The sequence below is a fragment of the Rhipicephalus sanguineus genome, chromosome 1 (assembly GCF_013339695.2).
Source record: "Rhipicephalus sanguineus isolate Rsan-2018 chromosome 1, BIME_Rsan_1.4, whole genome shotgun sequence".
NCBI lineage: Eukaryota > Metazoa > Arthropoda > Arachnida > Ixodida > Ixodidae > Rhipicephalus > Rhipicephalus sanguineus.
This window is the reverse complement of record NC_051176.1, coordinates 51,039,865-51,059,895: the sequence shown is the minus strand read 5'-3', so window position 1 is coordinate 51,059,895 and position 20,031 is coordinate 51,039,865. Positions and strand designations below refer to the sequence as shown.

Sequence of the window (20,031 nt, the reverse complement as noted above, 5' to 3'; positions counted from 1 at the left end):
TTGAAGATGCGCGGGGACCAGTAATTTAAAGAGCTTCGTTATAGGCGTGTCACCGGATGTGGAAAGCGAAGAGCACACAGACAATGAATCGGTCATTACTGCCGCTAGTGCAATTGAAGTACTTAACTTGCGTAAAGCCAGAATTATTGCCATAAATTCAGCAAGGAAAAGGGGAATAGAATCAGGCAATCGCAATGAAAAAAACACGGTTGATCCCTCCGCCATAGGAATCGGAATAACACGAAAGTAAAGCGTGCCCTTACAGAAGTAACAATATTTACTGTACATTGATATAAGAGAGTTTGCACAATGTACATTGATGTCTGGCACCTAATGGCGCCGTTTGACGTGTATGCACACACTTTCATGATTGGTGGTACATCTCCATCCTGACGGACTAACGTCCATGTTAAATGATTAAACAAACCCTTGTGGTAGCTGTAGCAGTTAACGGGGAAAGCGTAATCAGAGAACGAGGTGTGATAGCCAGAAGAGCGTCGCATATTGGCCGCAGAACTTGGTCGCCATCCCGCGGCATGTTAAAATGTGATCGAACGCCACGGCCGGAACAGAGGGAAACGCAAAGCACGTCGTGCCGCCACGGTAGCTCAGGCGCGATTGTTCTCAGGCGAGCGCGTGAGCGGGGAACGCGGTGTTACAGCCAGGTGAGGCAGGCGCGCGTCGCAGAGCTACTTTTGGTTTGTATTAGCGTGATGCTGAGCGAGGCCGACGCTTTTACGACGCTTGGGCAAAGGTCGCCACCTCGCGGTGTGTTAGGGCATTGACAAAATTCAACTTCTATTGAAAACGCGCCGAATGGGACGGACGCGGAAACGCGTTGCACGTGCTAGTCGCGGAGGCCACAGCAATGACGAATTACTTTATGTTACCACTCCCAGAGGTCAACACCACCCAGCCGACCGGGAGAGTGGTAGATATAAAAGGCGTGTTTGTAAAACTTCCAGAGTCTGTAACCGTGGCGCAGTGGATGGCGTGCCCGGCATCTGTTGTTGCGGACCGAGCGGTCGTGGGTTCGATGCCCGTTGACGGTACCTTTTTTTCTTTGCCATCTGATTGTGTATATTTTTGCAACGTCATTTCCGTTACGGAAATACGTCACTGAAGTCTTGGTGGACCCCGGCATAAAACACTTTCGTGTTAAAAGACCTATCAAGTTGAGGGCAAAATATTCCGATACCGGATCTTTCCTCAGACTGCGATGCATCCGTTGGAATAAAAACATTCGTTGGCCGAGTTTTAAATGTTCTTGCAACAACCTGCTTGACCAATTCCTGTGGCACATGCTTCGTTTTCGTTTGGCACTCACACCTGCTGTACACGGTGGTGGGGCTTCCCAATTACAGTGGCACGTACTCGTTCGCGCGGTTACGCCACCGACGGCGACGGCTGACGGACAACGTCGCTCAACGCAGGAACGAGCGCCTAGGACCTGCGCTCTAAAACACGAAACCACATGTTATTCTTCTGAAATAAGAGAAACACATTGAATATACTTAATTGCAGTGTGTGAACGAAGGAAACAGAAATAAGAAAACTATAGAAACACATTAAACTGAGGAAGAAGAAACGCACAATTGCCCACAGGTGTAAACTACTGAAGAGATACAAAAATATGTGTTAATGTTTTCTTAATGTTAGATTCGATAACTATTTCGCACAAGCATTTTGCCTTCCGTCGCTTGCATGCATTCTAATAATTAAGTGAGTGCATGCACGCGTCGGTATGGCGCTTGGTGTAATCATCGTACCGTTCATTCGCCAAAATCATTTCAATGTTTGTGCCACTTTGCCGTTCAAGCACATCATATAGTGCATTTGGCGTCGTCCTAAACGAAAGAAGTACTAAATGTACTTTCGTTTCTGTGTTAATGCAGAATTTTAGCGAGCACAGTGCAACATCGAGCACAGTGCAAAACACGACTGTCACTAAAGGCCAGCACTCCATTGATTGGCATATTACGCTTCTCCCACACATAATGGGAACGCCAGGCCTGCTTCAGGCATTAATGTGGCAATGGAAGGCATATATATCACCATTAGGCTGCAGTTAACGAGCTTTATTCGCCGACAGTCGGCTCAAACCGCTCACAGCGAAGCGCCGCTGTGTACATTTGGATGCTTGCCGCCCACCGCCAATCCCCCCTAACGCGGCGTCGGTGCTGCCACCTGTAGCCGGATCTTGTGACGAATAGCACTGCGGTGTACGCAGTATTGAATACTAGAATGAACACAAAGAGAACTATAAAAACTGGTGCACGAAACCAGAAGGTCTCCAAATTCAAAACCCAAGCAGACGACGAGAAAAAAAAAAAAACATTCCCTTATGGATTTTATTCCCCCAGTGACGTCACTAGTTCCTGCCGTGCGGCTTTTCTTCTCAAACCAATCAAAACGCCATGTCAGTGGCGTCGCTGTCACATGACCAAACTCCACTTCCGACGCCAAGAAGCGACGTTGTGTGTCTCTGTAGTCTAAGCAGAAGGTGGTTTCTACGTTCAAATAGAATTCTAATTGCGTTTTTTCAACGTACCCATTTGCGCTGCGCACATCACCGCATTCCACAGTATTAGGAGAAGCTATGAAAACGACATGCTCAATTTGTGTGGCAGGGCCCCATAAAGGCGGAGAAACACAAGGTGCTACGCTATATATAAGGCTGACTGGCACATACTGCAAACATATACCCATGTTTATCTCTGCAAGTTCATTTTCTTGAAGTCATTATCTACATTTATACAGCCATCGAAATGGGTCAGCACTCCCCCAATGGGCGTGCGTGTCATGTTTTGAGGGATCCCCATCTTCGTCATCACTGTCGCGATGTCGGAGCGACTGAGAACTGTCTGCTTCCTTACAATGGCGCAGCCGTGGAAAACGGCTCTAAGTGAATCCAGCCTCAAGTACCATGATGCGCAGTCCTTGCATCATCTTGGGTCTCACCGCTCTGTCATACAACGTCGTCCATGCCAGGGATCCTCCTACCGGGACCATACCGAGCCCATGTCAACGCATCTGATCGATCTTCCTCCACATATGGACAGACTGGTGGCAGTGTCTTCGCGGACATATTGGATAGATAATGTCGTCATCGAACTCGGTCTAATACAGGGGTCTTAAGCTCACCTCAGCTAGCGGGTCGCAGTGGCTAAATTTAGACCCTCAAGGGCCGGACATTGAAGAAGGTCGGAAAGGGGAGGGGGGTTGGAGTTCGAACCAAATGTCAGTTAACGTTGCCATTTGAAAAAGGCCTTTCCATATCTCACATATGGGTCATTTCTAAGGGTATTTTGCTGCAGGATTCGAGCGCATATCAATACTGATCTCTAGAATGGCTAAAATCTGGACGCCGACTGTTAGAGTTTTTGTTCCACTGTTTCGTTTGGACACATGGTGACCACACATGCGCCTCCCGAAAAAACCGTTTCAGACCAGTCACGTCTGTGTAGCTTACCCGAAAAAAGTGTTTTTAAACGCAATGGGCGCGAAAATAATGCGAGTAGCATTTAGCAAAGTTAGAAAACTTTCTTCGTTGTCAATCATAAAATAACTGCTAAAGTTCTAAACACGCTGTCTTGGTGCCTGGCAACGCTTAGCTGCAACAAGAGAAGAAACGTTCGCATTAATTTCTTGTGCAGAGACACTCCTGATGGTCGATCGCAGGTGTTCATTAATCATCCTCGACCGGATTGCTGACTTCGTCCCCTTCAACAAGGAAAACAGGTGTTCACACAAGTAGGTGCTTCCGAGCATGGTGATGATCCTAGCAACCGGTCGATGAAGCGCCGGGACGCAGGCATCGTCAGGAAACTCGTAGAAGTCTGCCACGCCCAAACAAGTGTTGTACGGGCCGGGCCGCTAGCAAAATATTTGCAGGTCGCGTGTTTGTGACCCCTGGTCCAATAGAACACATCCTAGCGGGCCTTCCTTCGTCAGCGATTCTACGAAGTGTCACGTGCTTTTCTTTTCATAATTAATTACACTGTTCATTCAATTCTTGAAAAATATTTTTCGTCTGAAACTTGTCACATAAATGCAGAAAGCCGAATTTATCTTAGACGCCATACTTAATTTCGGTACTTGGAATTGCGAGCCTTCACGCGGCTTGCATCTTCATCTACCGAATTGAGAGACCAAATGATGCAGGGTTCCATGGCCGCGTTGCGAGGATTTCAAGCGTATGCAAATTGTGGTATATGAGCATGATATCCACACACATTCGAAACCATTGTGTTTGCCCAGCGATCACTTCATTTTGCAAATTCTTTTTATCATCTAACTCGGTGCTTTTGCGCCACCTCATCCGTGTTACAGGATGGACTTGGTCGGAGTTGTAAATGGTCAATACGAGACACGGCTCACAGGTAAGCACTGAAAATTAGCCATTCTATTTTATTCCCGTATTTGGTCTTTGCACCGACCATTGTTACACTATGAAAATTGAAAACAGCAGTGAAATATGGTATGTGCGTTGTGCTGTGTTATGCACATGCTTGCCTTAAATTAGGTGTTCTTAAATATCCTGTACTGTCTGCTTCGTTGTTGTTGTTTTTTTTTCTTTTCTGAAAGAACCTTCTGACCTCCTGAATGTGGCTTTCCAGAGTCGCATACTTTAATATGCTGGCGACAAGATGCTTCACTTACGCAGAGATCTTTACAAAGATGTGATGCATGCACGTCACAATGACTCACTTGCTGTTATAAAATGACATGGAAACAATTTTTATATCTTAACAAAAAACAAAGCTGGTGTAATTTTAGAATTAGCTTTAAAAATAACGCTAGAGGGGCGCCTCCGTTTAGTCTATTCCTGTCGTAGCAAATCTCCTCTTCGTTTTGTAAACTTGTAATCTATTGAGGAATTTTTATTGGGAATTAACGTAGAAGAAACACTTTATTTATTTATTTATTAAAACTTCAGGCACAAGTGGTTCATTCAATAACATAAAATATAACAGAGAAACACAGAAACTTGTGTAAGATAACGAAATAAGAAGAAAGGGTCGAGTGAACCATGCTTTAAATGCGCAGCATTTCTTTGCGAACCAAAGGCTCTTGGAATCTATCTATCTATCTATCTATCTATCTATCTATCTATCTATCTATCTATCTATCTATCTATCTATCTATCTATCTATCTATCTATCTATCTATCTATCTATCTATCTATCTATCTATCTAGACGCCTACGTCTTCGTGCTGTCGCGCCAGTTTCAGTAACTTGATGTATAACTTGAAAATTGCCATGACATGACATGACTACACGACGAACATTAGTTACCGGTCATAACACGGTCATGCCATGCAATATTATATATAATTACGCCATTCCTCGCCCGAAATGATGCCTTTTTGGGTCTTTTATAGCGACAGCAGTTATATGGACACTCCTGGCGTGTTTCTGCCATCGCCGTCGGCGCCACCATCAAGTTGTGTGTAAAGTCCAAATCGATAACATCCCCGCGCGCGTCATATGCTCCGTGTGGAAGTGAAAGTGTGCAAGCGCAGGCGAAAAGCTCACAGCTTTATATGTGCTGCTTTGAACACTCGGTTTGCGATGCCGTGATAGACAGCCCGGAGCTCGCTTCCCTTGTGCCAGCGTTTTGTGGAGTTACGTCAGGTCAGGTGCTAAGGGATTCGCTGCTAGTCTTACATGGTGTAGCATTTCCATTTGTTGATATTGCATTGATTGATTTGCCCTTTCGGCGAAACTGTGACTTTTCTTTTTTTTAAGTTTCGTGCACTGGTGTGGCCTCCGAGGTAGAGTAATAAATTGTCACGCAGAACTGTGCCTGGACTTCGATTCTAGCTCGAACCCTGAGTTTTCCTTCTCATTGTGCGCGATACCTGTGACGGACACCGGCAGCGGCAGGCAACTACGCCACTACATTTAGCTGTTGTGAGCTCCTACAGCTTAAGCTGCAAAAAAAATCCGACGCAGTCCACGCATGGCATCACTGTATCACAAACATAGGTGACAGTGTATGACAAACATAAGTGGCAGGCTATGACATAAAATCATGTCATGCATGTCATATACATCATGACACTGTTTTAATCTTTTTGAACATGGGGGGGTCTTATGCTGTCCGACCATTTCATGAACTTGATATACATCAAAATTAGCGTGACATGACGAGTGTATGACAAACATAAGTGAGTGGCCATAACATGAAAATCGTGTCATGCATGCCATGTACGTCATCATAGATATGACATGGTCTCGGTGCTCTCGCGGCCGTTTCATTAAATTGACGTGTACAAAAATTCGTATGGTGAGTGTATGACGAACACGAATTTCTGGTCGTGACATGAACATCACCTCATGCATGTTACATACGTCATGACATACATCGCAAGGCATTGCTGCTCTCGCGGCCGTTTCATTAACTTGATATGCACAAATTTTGCACATGAGTGAATGACAAACATCAATGACAGGTCATGATAAATGTCCTGTCATGCATATCATGTGGGTGATGGCAATCTCTTGGTGCTCTTGTGGTCGTTTAATTAATTTGGTATAAACTCAAACTGACATGATGTAGCATGACATGCATGTCACGTAGTATTGGCATGACACGCATGTCACGTAGTACGTCATGACATGCATGTCACGTAGTACGTCATGACATGTCAAGGAGCCAACATGTTGCATGGTGATCGTTTGATTAACTTGCTATATATACTAAAATGTGTATCTATTGACGTCCATGTATGACGAGCATGAACAACCAGTGACGACATGAATGTCTATGACATGCATGCAATGTGTATTATAACATGAATAGAAAAAATGACGTTATGCAAACGTTGTCACGCCTTCGTGGTCGTTTCATTAGCACGGTATAAATGTACATGCATGCATGACAAACGTGCGATAGTAAATGTAATGTCATCCCATGTATGCCTTTCGGCTCAAAGCCAAGTAACGCGGCGTACACAGCTCTTCGCTGACTGATTCGCATAACATCGATTCCCACAGTGCGTAGGATCTGCCGGATTTTTTTTTTCTTTCAACAGCACACTGGCACGCTGACAGTGAAGACCTGGATGGCGGAAAGGGGATTTTTTTTTACTCTGGGGAGTACAGTGCGAAATATGTAAATGGTATGAAACAATTGACCACGCGTTTCTAGAATGTTGGGACGCAGTGTTTCTGTGGGACATCCGGCAGAGGACAGCTAAGAAAGAATTTTCCCTTCACCCTCAAGGAATTCGGTTTCTCGCTATGGAAAGGGAACACGACCTACCATACGACCTTAATTATGTTCCTTGCACTGCCCAGTGTGTCGAGATGTCGTTTGGCAGTGAGAAGTGCGGGTATTGGCGCCAGAGCGGCGGGCCAATATTTCGGTGAAAGTATCCGCATACTTCTTAAAGAGCAGCACTGAACTGCTATATGACAATAAAAGTATCAAATCTATCGCAATGACCGCAGCAATTCTATTAGTGGTGGTGTGCTATTTGCAATTACTGAAAGCCTTAGTAGTTTTGTTGTTCCCACTACCAGTGGTTTGGAAATAGTATGGTGTTGTTTGACTAAGAACATTAAAAGGATGATTATTGGTGTTTGTTACCGCTCACCAACAACCACTGCGTCACTCAGTGAAAACCTTCACGTCTGATTAAACCAAATTACTGTACAATATTCTGGCGCTGAAATACTTCTTGTTTCAACTTTCCCAACATTGTTATCTGGTCTGTCGTGTGCCCATTTTCAAATCCATCATCAACCGAGTCTAATAATTTTATCTCTGTGTGTTCTTATTTCAATTTATTACAGATAGTTGTTTCGCCCATTAGTGTCACAGAAAGTTCATCGTCCCTTTTGGACCTTGTTCTGGCGTCAATAATGACGCCTATTCTTCGATCACCCATTTACCTGGCCTTAGCGACCACAAACTCTTGACATTACAGCCACGTTACAACACATCCAGGAACATGCAAACGGTTCAAAACTATCAAAGATTACGGGAAAGCTAACTACGACGCTATTTATGAAGAACTCACATTATTTCTTTATGTTTTCTACCTGTAATTAATTAATTGATACCTGTAATTAAGTAATTGGAATATATTTAAGACTAATGCTTCAAAACTAGTTCAGAAATATGTACCTATTCATCGTATATTCTACAACAGTAAGGCACCATGGTACAATAGGTACCGCAGCCGACTTGCTAACAAAAAGAAACGTATCTTTCGAACAGCAAAACGTTCTCAAAAAGCTTCTCATTGGTTATCGTACAAAACAGTCTCTTCATGGTACATTTCCGCTTTGAAATACAGCAAATGTTCATTTTTTCAGCACTATTCTTCCAAACATGTTTAAAAGCAATCCGAAAGCCTTTTGGAATGCGCTAAAAAAGAAGTGACCACAAGTTAACGCTATCGTATCCATCTGGTAACCACTCGCCCATATCCATTACTGCCCATGTATTGAATGATATCTTCGCTGAATCATTTTCATCTGCGAAAACCAATGAGATACCTAAAATTCCACGATTCAACTATGTTACCATGGATCCGATTGTTTTTGATTCAGTAGCAATCGCAAAAATCATTGACAAACTAAAACTAAGTTCCACTTGTGGAACAGACCACATCAACACGAAATTCCTCGAAAACACAAAAGAGTGCTGTTCAGTTATTCTAGAGTGTCTTTTCTCGCAATCTTATGACTCGGGTTCTTCGCTTGAAGACTGTAAAGCAGGTAAAATGTGCCAATTTTCAAATCCAGAAAAAGGAGTGATCCTCTAAACTTTCGACCCATCTCACTTGCGTCAGCTCCGTGAAAAAATTTTGAGCCCGTCATTTTCACGCATCTCGTCAACTATCTAAAGGATAACAGTTTGCTCTCAACCTTGCAACGTGGCTTTCTCAGATCTTTCTCGTGTGAGACCAAACTGACCACTTTCGTGTGAGACCAAACTGACCACTTTCACAAACAACTTACATGCGTATGTTGACTCTGGCTTCATTGTAAATTCTATTTTTTTAATTTTGCCAAAGCTTTTGATAAAGTTAACTACCCCTTACTGTTACATAAACTAAATGCTTTTAATATTAACCCTCAAGTACTCGCTTAGGCTCGCTAATTTCCCGCCATGTACAGCATGTTACAACCAACAGCTCTGGCTCTTTATTGACACCAGCCCGTTATGGCGTACCTCAAGGGTTAGTCCTTGGCCCCCTCTTATTGCTTATTTATATTAACCACTTACCTACTAGCATTTCTTCCCAAGCGTGTTCATTCGCAGACGACTGCGTCATTTACCGTAAAATAACCAGCGATTCAGACGTGACATCACTACAAAGCGATTTAGATATCGTAGCACAGTGGTGCCTCACGTAGCACAGGGGGCTAAATCTTGCTAAATACAAAAGCATGCACGTGACCAGACGAAATGTTACCTCTCCTTCCTACTCTCTTAGTAATACCCCCCTACAAACCACAGCTTCTATCGCTACCTTAGTGTTTACATGTGTAGTAACTTATCATGGAAACATCATGTTCATTACTTAATAGCTAAAGCGAACCAAACTTTGGGTTACTTGAAAGAAACTTCTATCTTGCCCCAATGTCACTAAAACTGCTGCTTTATACTACCTACGTTCGGCCCCAGCTAAAATACGCCTCATCTGTCTGGGACCCACATAACTCTACATTAACACAGGGTATTGAGGCAGTGCGAAATCGCTCTGCTCGCTTGATTTCATCCAACTATAATCGCAGTGCCAATGTCACAAACATGAAAGCTGCTCCTAATCTCCCTTCTCTAGCAACCCCTAGAAGGCAATCACGCATTTGTCTTTTGCACATAATGTACCTACCCAACGACGCTCTTCGTTCCTTGTTTGTTCACCCAGCTGCATTTCGCTCACACCGACTTGATCATCACCATAAGGGTAACATGCCACATTTCTCAACTACTGCAAGCTCGCAATCATTTGTTCCCATAATAGCAAGAGATTGGAATCACTCACCTGCCTTCATAACTGATATAGCTGATCCAACTGCATTTAAAAATGCCCTATCAAGCCTACTGTAGCGTGATACGTTTTTTTCTTCTACGTAATTTACTTTGCTACACGTTTGTAATTTACTTCACGGGATGTTGGCTAATGTCCTTCGCAAAAGTTTTGTAATTATTCTCCATAACGCTTGCATTTTACTGTTATTATTGCTTAGGCATATATATTTTTTTGCTTTGTACACGCCCACCTCCTCTGCAATGTATTTATACCCTCAAGGTGCTATAAATAAATAAATGAATAAATAAATAAATAAATAAATAAAGAAAGAAGAAAGAAAGAAAGAAAGAAAGAAAGAAAGAAAGAAAGAAAGAAAGAAAGAAAGAAAGAAAGAAAGAAAGAAAGAAAGAAAGAAAGAAAGAAAGAAAGAAAGAAAGAAAGAAGTCTCTAAAATTATGCCGGACTGGTTGCCAAATTTAGAGCGATTTTTTCACAACTATGCGGCTTCACTGTGCGATTCTTTTATTTTGACGTTCTCTTCAACTACGTACTGCGTTCTCTAAGACCAGAAAACGGCTTTCAACTTTTCACACTTTGTTGTGTTCTTCGCACCGCGTATGCTGAATCAGGAAATAAAAAAAAAGGACCACCGCCGCTGTATCACAACTGGTAGTGCATTGCATGTGTCATGCAAACATTGTGGACTAGCGTGGGTGCGACTCGCAGCCACGGCGTCAGCTTTCCGATGGGAACTGAATGCTAAGAACACCCTTGTACTTAGATTTAGGTACGCTTTAAAGAACCCCAGAAGGCCTACATCAATATGCAATCCCACGCTACGGTGTGCCCCTTAATCATATCAGGGTTTTGGCGTGTAAAAGCCCAGCGATTTAAAGATTGTGGGTCAGGTCTCCTCACGCGGCGAGTTGTTTTATCGTCCAATTTCATTGCCTTTTCTCTCATAACTACATTCTATATGAGCTGTATAGCGACCATATCTATAGAGCGAAGTCATGAAATTGATAAGGAAAGCCAGAAAAAATGACTGAACAAGACAAAAATGCTAATATGGCAGCGAAATAAATAACAGGTTGTAAAGATAACGACTGGTGACTTTGCCAAAAAAAGAAAGAAGCGACTCATGAACAAGCATCAGTGGGAGCTGTTAGTGAGGTCACCCAGCACTCACTACTCCCCATTCAGATCCAATGCGAATCTTCTTTACGGGCAGTGTGGGTTGTGAAAGGAATTTTTCTCGCTGCCTTGCTACTGACGTTCATGCAACCGCTACACCAACACCACTTCAATGTGGACGCGCTGCGTATACCTCGCGTGAGCCGCAAAAGGCAAGGCAGCGGTTGCGACCAGTCAACTAACCGAGCATGCTATTTTCAAGCTCACTATGCGCATGTTCCAACGGGGGCTTGCGCGAAGCCCACCTAACTCCCTCCGCAGAGAATTTGGCAACTTCGAGCGCTTCATAGTGGCCGCATGTAGTATGGCGAGTAGCGGTGTGCCATCTTGCTCACGTCGACGAACTGCCTTCGACAGATTACCGGAAATTACAACTCCCACATCCGTGATTCACACTGAATACTCTGCGGTGTTTTGTGGCTGTTGTCCTCCGTCTTTGCCAGCCACATGTAGAACGAATCCGACCATGCAGTAATGTATTAAGCAACATATTATCATGAAATCCCGTCTCCTACTTCCTGCTTCGCTAAGTCGTCCACCGGAAGCCACGCTTCAATGCGCTCGACCACTTGGACGACCAGCCTGTTTCGAAAGAAAACATTCTGTGGCACTGACAAGATTTGAACGTCGCATAAGAAGACCGTGCTAGTGCTACTGAACTTCACGCTATCCACTGGTCCGAGTGAGCGCCACTAATTAAGAGTGAGGACGAATTCCCGTCCCGATTTTTTGCAGCGTAAGCTTTTATGAGCTCACAACGACAGCCAATTTTTTATGCTCTCTTTCTTTTAGCCACTCTTTCAAACCTCATTTACCTATTCCAGTGGAGAGTAGCAAACGGGATACTCACATATGAACACAATTGCCGTATGATATGCACAATCAACGAATGGTCGTTGCTTGCGCATGCCTGCGACGTGCCGCACAATCGCGTCATTGGCGAGGTGTCACAACTCTGCCTATTCGAAACGCCGACAGACACTACACTTACTTGCCTGGTTAAAAAGCAATAAATTTATCAAGTGAAAATCACTGAGCTGCTACGTTCAGTCACCTTTTATATGCGTTTGCATAATAATAATAATAATAATTTGTGGGGTTTTCGTCCCGAATCCTCTTGTTCAAGTAATCATTTTTTTTTTCATTATTCAACATGCCTCAGAAGGTACGCGAATGTCAATGCGAGTCAGCGTTTTACACCACATGTCTGCTGACTAAATATGAAGAGGAAGTGCAGACAGCTATTTAGAGGGCTTTTACATACAAGAACCCAACTACTGCATAACACACATGCTCTCTTCGTCGTAAATAAAGAAAAAGATTACTGAACAAAAAGGGATGTGTGAAGCGCTGTGCATGATGAACGGAACTTAGTGACTTGTCGAATACCCTGAAATTTTCCCGCCAATTTCAGCATTTCGTGCTGTAACCATGTAACTACCGTAAAACAAGTTTAATATCCTGCGTCCGTCTTGTGCATTTCGCTTTAGTGTGTTGTGTACATATCAGTATAACTCCTTAGTGATGATTTACCTAAAGGTGTTTCGAAGTACCAGAAGCGATTCATTGCACTAGTTGTAAGGTCACATAAATGTTAAGTTCTCGTAGTATAATGCCATCAACCAAATATAAAAGCGCTTAACTAACGCCTGTGTGCATTGCCTTACAGGTCTTTCACCGTTGGGTGGGATGTGCGTTTATGGACAAAATGCGCTAATTTTTGAAGACGAATATATGACATTTTCCGGATTGGATGTAGCAGTGCACGAAGTCGGTCACATGTATGTACATACAAAGAGACATCCTTCTCGTGTCATATTGATGTATTTTTCCAACTTATTCACAGTTATACCGAGTGTTTCAAGAAATGTGTCCGAAAATTCTCAAACAAAGGGAAATGCGATATTTGCCAGCTGCCTTTATAACTGTTTTTTTTTTTGTGTCTGTGGCTGCACACATCTTAAGGTGACTAGAGGCATTAATTTTAGCATTAAATATTGAACTTGAAATGATTAACTTTTTAATTAGAGGATACAGGTGGTTGGGTGAAATAGGAGAATTGAAATCCTTCTGCGAAGGCCTCATTGCCGCTACGAGATTTGCTAAAAGCAGCTGCTATTAATATTCACGAAGTGATGAAATCTGACCAGAATTGGTCTTGCACATTTGGCATGCGTGATTATAGCAACCATCGATGTACTTCGCTTCGTGGGGGTGTGACGCACGTAGGTTATCGAACGCAGAAAAACTAACTCAACTGCAGACGTTGTCGTAAACGGTGACGTCATTCTGGTCGTCTGATTGGGTGTGGCAGGTGAGCCTATCGGCACTTCAGTTTCAGTTTTGCCGGTGAATTGAGTCAAATATCATCACTCTTCAAAAATTACCAGAGGCCGCTTTCTGGAAATTTTAATGCGCCAATCGGCTTTTCGCAAAAAGAACTTCAATTCCTTATTCGACCTGACCGCTTGTCTCCCAATCAAAAGTTAGCTATTTTAATTTTATAAATAAAGTTGTAAAAAATGTCTGTAGTCATTATGTCTCCAGTCATTAACATATCTAGTAACTATGAAAGCAGCGAGCAAATATCTCGTTTTTCTTTATTTTTGAGAATCTTCAGATACGTTTCTTGAAACACCCTGTATACCAGCATTTATTACATTCCTAGTGAAAAACAGCTCTAAAAAGATGGGACAAGAAAGGACACGAGACCAAGGACACGGACACGAGGAATAAAGCACATTTGGTTGTTAGTCAGCGTCGTGGTCTCGTGTCCTTTCTTGTCCCTTCTTTTTAGCGCTGTTTTTCACTCGTAATCATGAACCAAATAGCCCAAATGCCTACCCTACTACTTAATACATTCATTTATGGCAAACACGTCATATTAAATGACATGTCCTCATATGAATGACTTGTCTCCAAGCCAAACAATGCGCCGTGCTTAGCACATCAATTCGCACAGTGCATAGGAAAGTTGATCCTGTCCTGAAAGTTGCTCCTGTACACAGGTACTCGCGCTCCCACATCCACTCTCTTCCTTCTTTAATCACTCACGCTCACATGCACTCAACCTCAACGGTTCTCATTCACAATGTGCTCACTTTTATTTGCACTCGAAGGTACTCGTGCTCACAGTCACGTCCACTCACACCTGCCAGTTTTCACTCACGTCCCACTGAACCAAAAATCCGCCAGACATGCTCGTTAGGTCTGAACGTGCGAATTCACAACCGATCGTCCTGTGAAAAACCTTACCGATAGCTTAAACACCTTCGCTGTTATAAAATCAAAGCCAGTTCCACAACTGTGAAATCTGAGTAAACAACGGAGGGGGCAAGCAAGCGCCAGTGCTGGGCAGTATCGAAGATACATGTTTCTTAGATACTATCTTAGATACTCTATCGGTATCTTGTATCTGTATCGCGATTCTTCTCGAAAGACGAGTATCAGTATCTGTATTTTCCGATACATTCGATAATGTATCGTGTATCTTAAGATACAAGATACTTCTATCGCAACACAACCGTGCGAAACAATAATCGCTGGCCAAGCTCCGCTTCTCAAGCTGGTACTCGTGCCACTAATCCATCTGAAAAATCTGAGGGCAGTGACGCAATTTTATTTTTCCTCCAGAGTACCCCAGTGAGGGCAGCAGATGAAGACAAGCGCGCGGACGTGTACGCCCAGCCCGCGTACCTTTTGTTTTCTCGATTTCTTTTCTTTTTAGTTGCGCCAATGCCGCGACACTTGCTCTTAGCCACTGTCCTGCGCCGCGTCTATCGCGCAAATTCTGATGTTGCTGCAGTGTCGTTATTGAAGATTCTCTTGCGTCTTGCGTCTTGCTCCGTAACGAAATGTGATGCGTGCAAGAATGGGGTTCCTTTGCGTCGCGTGGATTTTACATATCAGCGATTTGAAGGATCCCGTGCATGTAAGCTTGACTTGCATGCCATGAATTAACTTGTATGCAAATAAGAATCTAACGAGGTTAGTACCACTGGTACTGAAAGAGCAAGCGTTTACCTAACAAAAAATATCTTGCCGTGCCATATTTTTCATTTCTTGCTACATTTATTCAAAGCACTTATGAAATCATAATTTGATTATTAGCACAAGTGCTTTCTTAGCTGTCATTTTGCATCCCTTACATTACCTAAGTCTCTGCACTGTTTTTCCAGTCTGGTCACTGCAATATGTCTTTTGTAACGCGCTCCCAAAAATAAGATCTCTGCTTTATTCTTCTAACTGTCCATTTTATTTCCACTACTGTTTACACAGTTACACGTTGCCAAGGCGATGTTGAAAACAAGTATATAATTACGTGGGCGTACCTTGAGTAAACAGTACAAAACGTTCTGCTTACCGCTTAGGAAAATGGCGAAATTGAGTTTGTATTATAATATTGGAACTCACTAGAAACCACCTTAAAGTCGTTAGGAAGGCGATTCGAGAAACGTTGTTTTACTGAATGCTCTGTTTTGCTCATGAGCGTCCCAACGAGCCGTTTCAGGCAATTCTCCATGGGCAGTGAATTTTGTATTGTCTCAACAGGTAAGTTGACACTACTTCATGCTCATAGCTATTCAGGTCGCCGTCTGTATTGTGTTTCTGTACTCATTCAATGTGAATGTTTGATACACAACCACCTCTCTATTTTACTTATATTTGTTTTCCTGTTTTAGGCTTTCTTAAATATTTTTCGCATTACTGATCGCCACGTGATAGGAGCTCTAAGTGGCAATAGCGCGAATAGCGGTGGTGTACTGCGACGCTTTGTGGAACTATACAATACGCCTGAGACGTTTCTGTGTGTCACATGTTCTCTCGTTGAAGAAAAATTGCTGAAAAGATTGCACGTTAGCGAGTATATATATCAACAAAGAATCATTTACGCCAGCAGATAAGTATAATATGAAAATTCATTGCAGTTTTACGTCATTACTTATACACCAGGGGTCTCAAACTGAGCTTATAGCCAGCGGGCCGCAGTCGCGAAATTTAGTTGCAAGGGCCGGGACAGTGTAGATGGTAGGAGAGAGTTTGAACAAAATGATGTTTGAAAGGAAGCCTTTCCCATATCTCATATATAGGTCATTTCTGAAGGGGATTTGGAGTCAGGATTCGAGAAACATCGATACCGATGTACAGAATGACTGATATCTGGACGCGGATTCTGAAATATAGAGTTTTTGTTCAACGGTTATGTTTCAGCACATGGTGACCACATGTTCCTCACGAAAGGAATGCTTGAGACCAGTCATGTCTGTGCAGCTCACGAACATACTTATTTAGCAAATAAAAACAATGAGACGAAGACGGTCATGTGTGCGGGCCGGGCCGCTAGCGAAAGGTCTCAAACCCCTAGTATACACCATGCGTCACCCCCCCCCCCCCCCCCCCCCCAAAAAAAAAAGAAAAATGTCGCTACCAGCGTTGTTGCTGCTGTACACCTGTCGGGATATACGGTATTGTGCAAGCTGTCTTTTACGGACAAGGTGAAAGTCCACACCGGTATTTGCGCCGTCGTTCGAAGGCTTCTTATTGAAGTTATTGTGATTATATGGCAAACTGCTAGACGGTTGGCAAGCTGTGCAAAGCAAGTACCGCTGTCAGCGAAATGTACAAAGAGTTGTCCTGTGAAGAAGCTGAAACAAACCCCGATAAGTTGTTTTTGGAAGGAAACTAATGTACTTTGAGCAAGAAGGGCAAAACTTTTGAGATACTAACAGACATTTCATTCAAGTGAAACAAAATAGGTCACAGTTAAGAAATTTTCTAGCAGACATTTTTGTGCATAGGCGTTTGCTATATAGGATTTATAATAACAAATTTGAGAATGTATCGAAGTATCTTCAGATACAATTGCCAAGTATCGTATCGGATACAATTTTTGCGGCAGTATCTTGTATCTGTATCTCCAATACTTTTTGTCTGAGTATCTTGAATCGTATCGCGATACAATTTCAAAGTATTTTTGCCCAGCCCTGGCAAGCGCCATCACCTGGCGAACGGTGATTGACTTCTTTCTTCTTCTTCTTCCTTTCATCTTTCTTTATCTCTTTCTACATCTTCTTTTTTCTTCATCTTACTTGCTTTCTTTATCTCTTTCTATACTGCCCTCTCTCCTGGCAAACGCGTGAGTAACAGAGAGAAAATTAGGTGGGTAGATGAGATTAAGAAGTTTGTAGGTATAACGTGGCAGCAGAAAGCACAGGACCGGGTTGATTGGCGGAACATGGGAGAGGCCTTTGCCCTGCAGTGGGCGTAGACAGGCTGATGATGATGATGATGATGATGATACTGCCCTCTCTCCTCCTTTCTCTCCGACTAACCCTCCCATCACTCCTCCTTCCCCCACACTTCTCTTTCTTGCACATTGCTATACTACACTGTACATGGCTACGCTATGGTTTACCCTCTCACCTCCTTCTTTTCCTCCTCCTCACATCATTCCTCCTCACCCTCACTTCTCTTTCCCACACTATTGCGATGATATACCAGAGCCGCTCGATGGAAACGCACGGCCGTGGCTATACTATGCATGGCTATGCTACGCGAGGAGCTGCTTGGGCCATACCCGCTTTCTGTGGCGCACACCCGCCGCGTTTAGCACGGACGACAACGGCGCTACTCCAAGCTTTAAACAGCTCCGCTGTTAAAATGTCCTATGTGTTTGATCTGATGGATATTCGACGGGTTTTCTCAGTGGGATATACCAAAGTCAGCCTCGGCGAGGGTGGAATGTTGTGGAGCATTTAGTTCGACTACTTAACCTTTTCTTCGGCGACTTATTACAAACTGCCCCTTGTAGTGTGTGCGATTAAGTGGATCACACATACCAGAACAAAACAAGGCGCCAAACACACCGGTGTTTTTTTTTTTGTTTTAACGAGGATCATCAAATCCCAGTATTCGTGCCGCAAGTGTGCATACCTGCTGTATAATAATGTTTTGCTTAGTGTATAGGACTTAGTGTATAGGTACATGCATGCTTGAGAAACAGGCACGTAAGCAAGGGGGTGGCCAGGGTTCCAGCCTTGCGATACATGCGATAATGAACATGCGATAATGAACATGCGATAATGAACATGTCATGACTTGAATGTCTTGATTTGCCTCAAGTCTAAACAGTGCGGTGTATGCAGCTGCTTGCCGACTGCTTCGGATTACATCGATGCGTGGGATCTGAGGGACTTTTGTTTACTCAAACCCGAAAACAACTTCATTCAAACTCCCACGTGTACACTAAGGTTCATACTCGCTCTATATACTCACACTCCTCGGTGCACATATTCATACTCAAGTCTACTCACACTCAGGAACTCATCCACTTTAATAATCACGCCTACTCCCACCCATATGCACTCACTTTCACATTCAGTTTTCACCCATATGCACTTACGATCATACTCACGTCTTGAGCAGTGTGCTTGATTGGGCTGGTTGGTGCGTAGTAGATGAAGAATGAAACAGCGCTTAAGACGGGACGCAATGAAGACACAGACACGGCGCTGACACAGGCTAGGGCGGAATCACAGTCAGCGACACAGTCAGCGCCGTGTATGTGTCTTTATCGCGTCCCGTCTTATGCGCTGTTTCATTCTTCATATACTCACGTCCACTCACACTCGCAGGCACTCAATCGCGTTCATACTCACGTCTCACACTCACAGACACTCACTCTCATACTCACCTGTACTCAATCATGAGTACGCGCTCACGTAAACTCACAAACAGGCACTCAGTCACGTTCACGTACATACTCACGTATACTCACACTCATGAGCACTCACTCACGCTCATACTCATGCCCACTCCCCATTCATGAGTACTCACGTTCATATTCAGGATTATACACTCATCGGTACTCACTTACGTCATATCACGCCAACTCACACTCATGAGTACTCAGTCACGTTAATACTCATCTCTACTCACACTCACGTGCACTCACTCACGTTCGTATTCAAGCCTACTCTCACACCTGAGCACTCACTCTCGTTCATAGTAACATCTACTCACACTCATCAGAACTTACTCACGCCCATACACCTTCTCACACTCGTCGGTGCCCACTCCCATTCATACTCATGTCTACTCACACTCATTGGTACTCACGCACGTTCATACTCATGCCTACTCACACTTATCAGCTCTCGCTCACGTTCATACTCACCTCTACTCACGCTCATTCGTAATCACTCACTTCATACTCATGCCCACTCACATTCATGAGTACTCACTCACGTTCATACTCACGCCTACTCACACACGTTGTCACTCACTCATACCCACACTCACACCTTTTCAAATGAGTGCGAGTGAGTGTAAATGAGTGTACTCATGAATGAGTATGCCGAGCTATGCCTGCAACACCTTTCTAGGTTATAGTAGAAAGACCTTACTGTCTGACTCTGTTGCCTCACGAATCTCCGGCCCCGAATTTTGTTATCGCCCAAAAATGCGCGCATTCCTTTCCTTTGGTAGCCCTGAAGCGGCTGGAGACAACATAGGGGAGTGTAAGGAGCAGGGTGTCGGAACGGAACGAAAACCAAAACGAAAAACGAAAAAAAAAACGATATTTTTGACCGGAACGAAAACGTAACCGAAACGTTATCTATTATTTCGTTCCGGAGTGAAACAGAAATTTTTTCAATCGTTTTTCGGTTCAAGAGAAAACTTGGCAATCCGGAACAACGGAGGTCATGCAACGTGAACAATTATGCATATGTCAGGGTACGGTATTCGCGCGTACCTCAGGCAAGAATTCCAAAGCAATGTTCAAATTGTGCGAAAAACGAGAACAGTGGCAACCAGAGATGTTTATATTAACGCAAGTGA

At 43.5% G+C, this 20,031-nt stretch overlaps 1 long non-coding RNA gene across 1 annotated transcript in view; it reads left to right on the top strand.

Annotated features, from left to right (window-relative positions):
• The first annotated feature begins 4,330 nt into the window (after positions 1 to 4,330).
• The window catches only part of LOC119391357 (uncharacterized), a 35,823-nt gene continuing 20,122 nt past the window's right edge, over positions 4,331 to 20,031 (top strand). The window contains exons 1-2 of the long non-coding RNA XR_007414974.1: positions 4,331 to 4,382; positions 12,860 to 12,971. This is a non-coding gene — a long non-coding RNA (uncharacterized LOC119391357). The remainder of the gene's footprint in view (positions 4,383 to 12,859; positions 12,972 to 20,031) is intronic.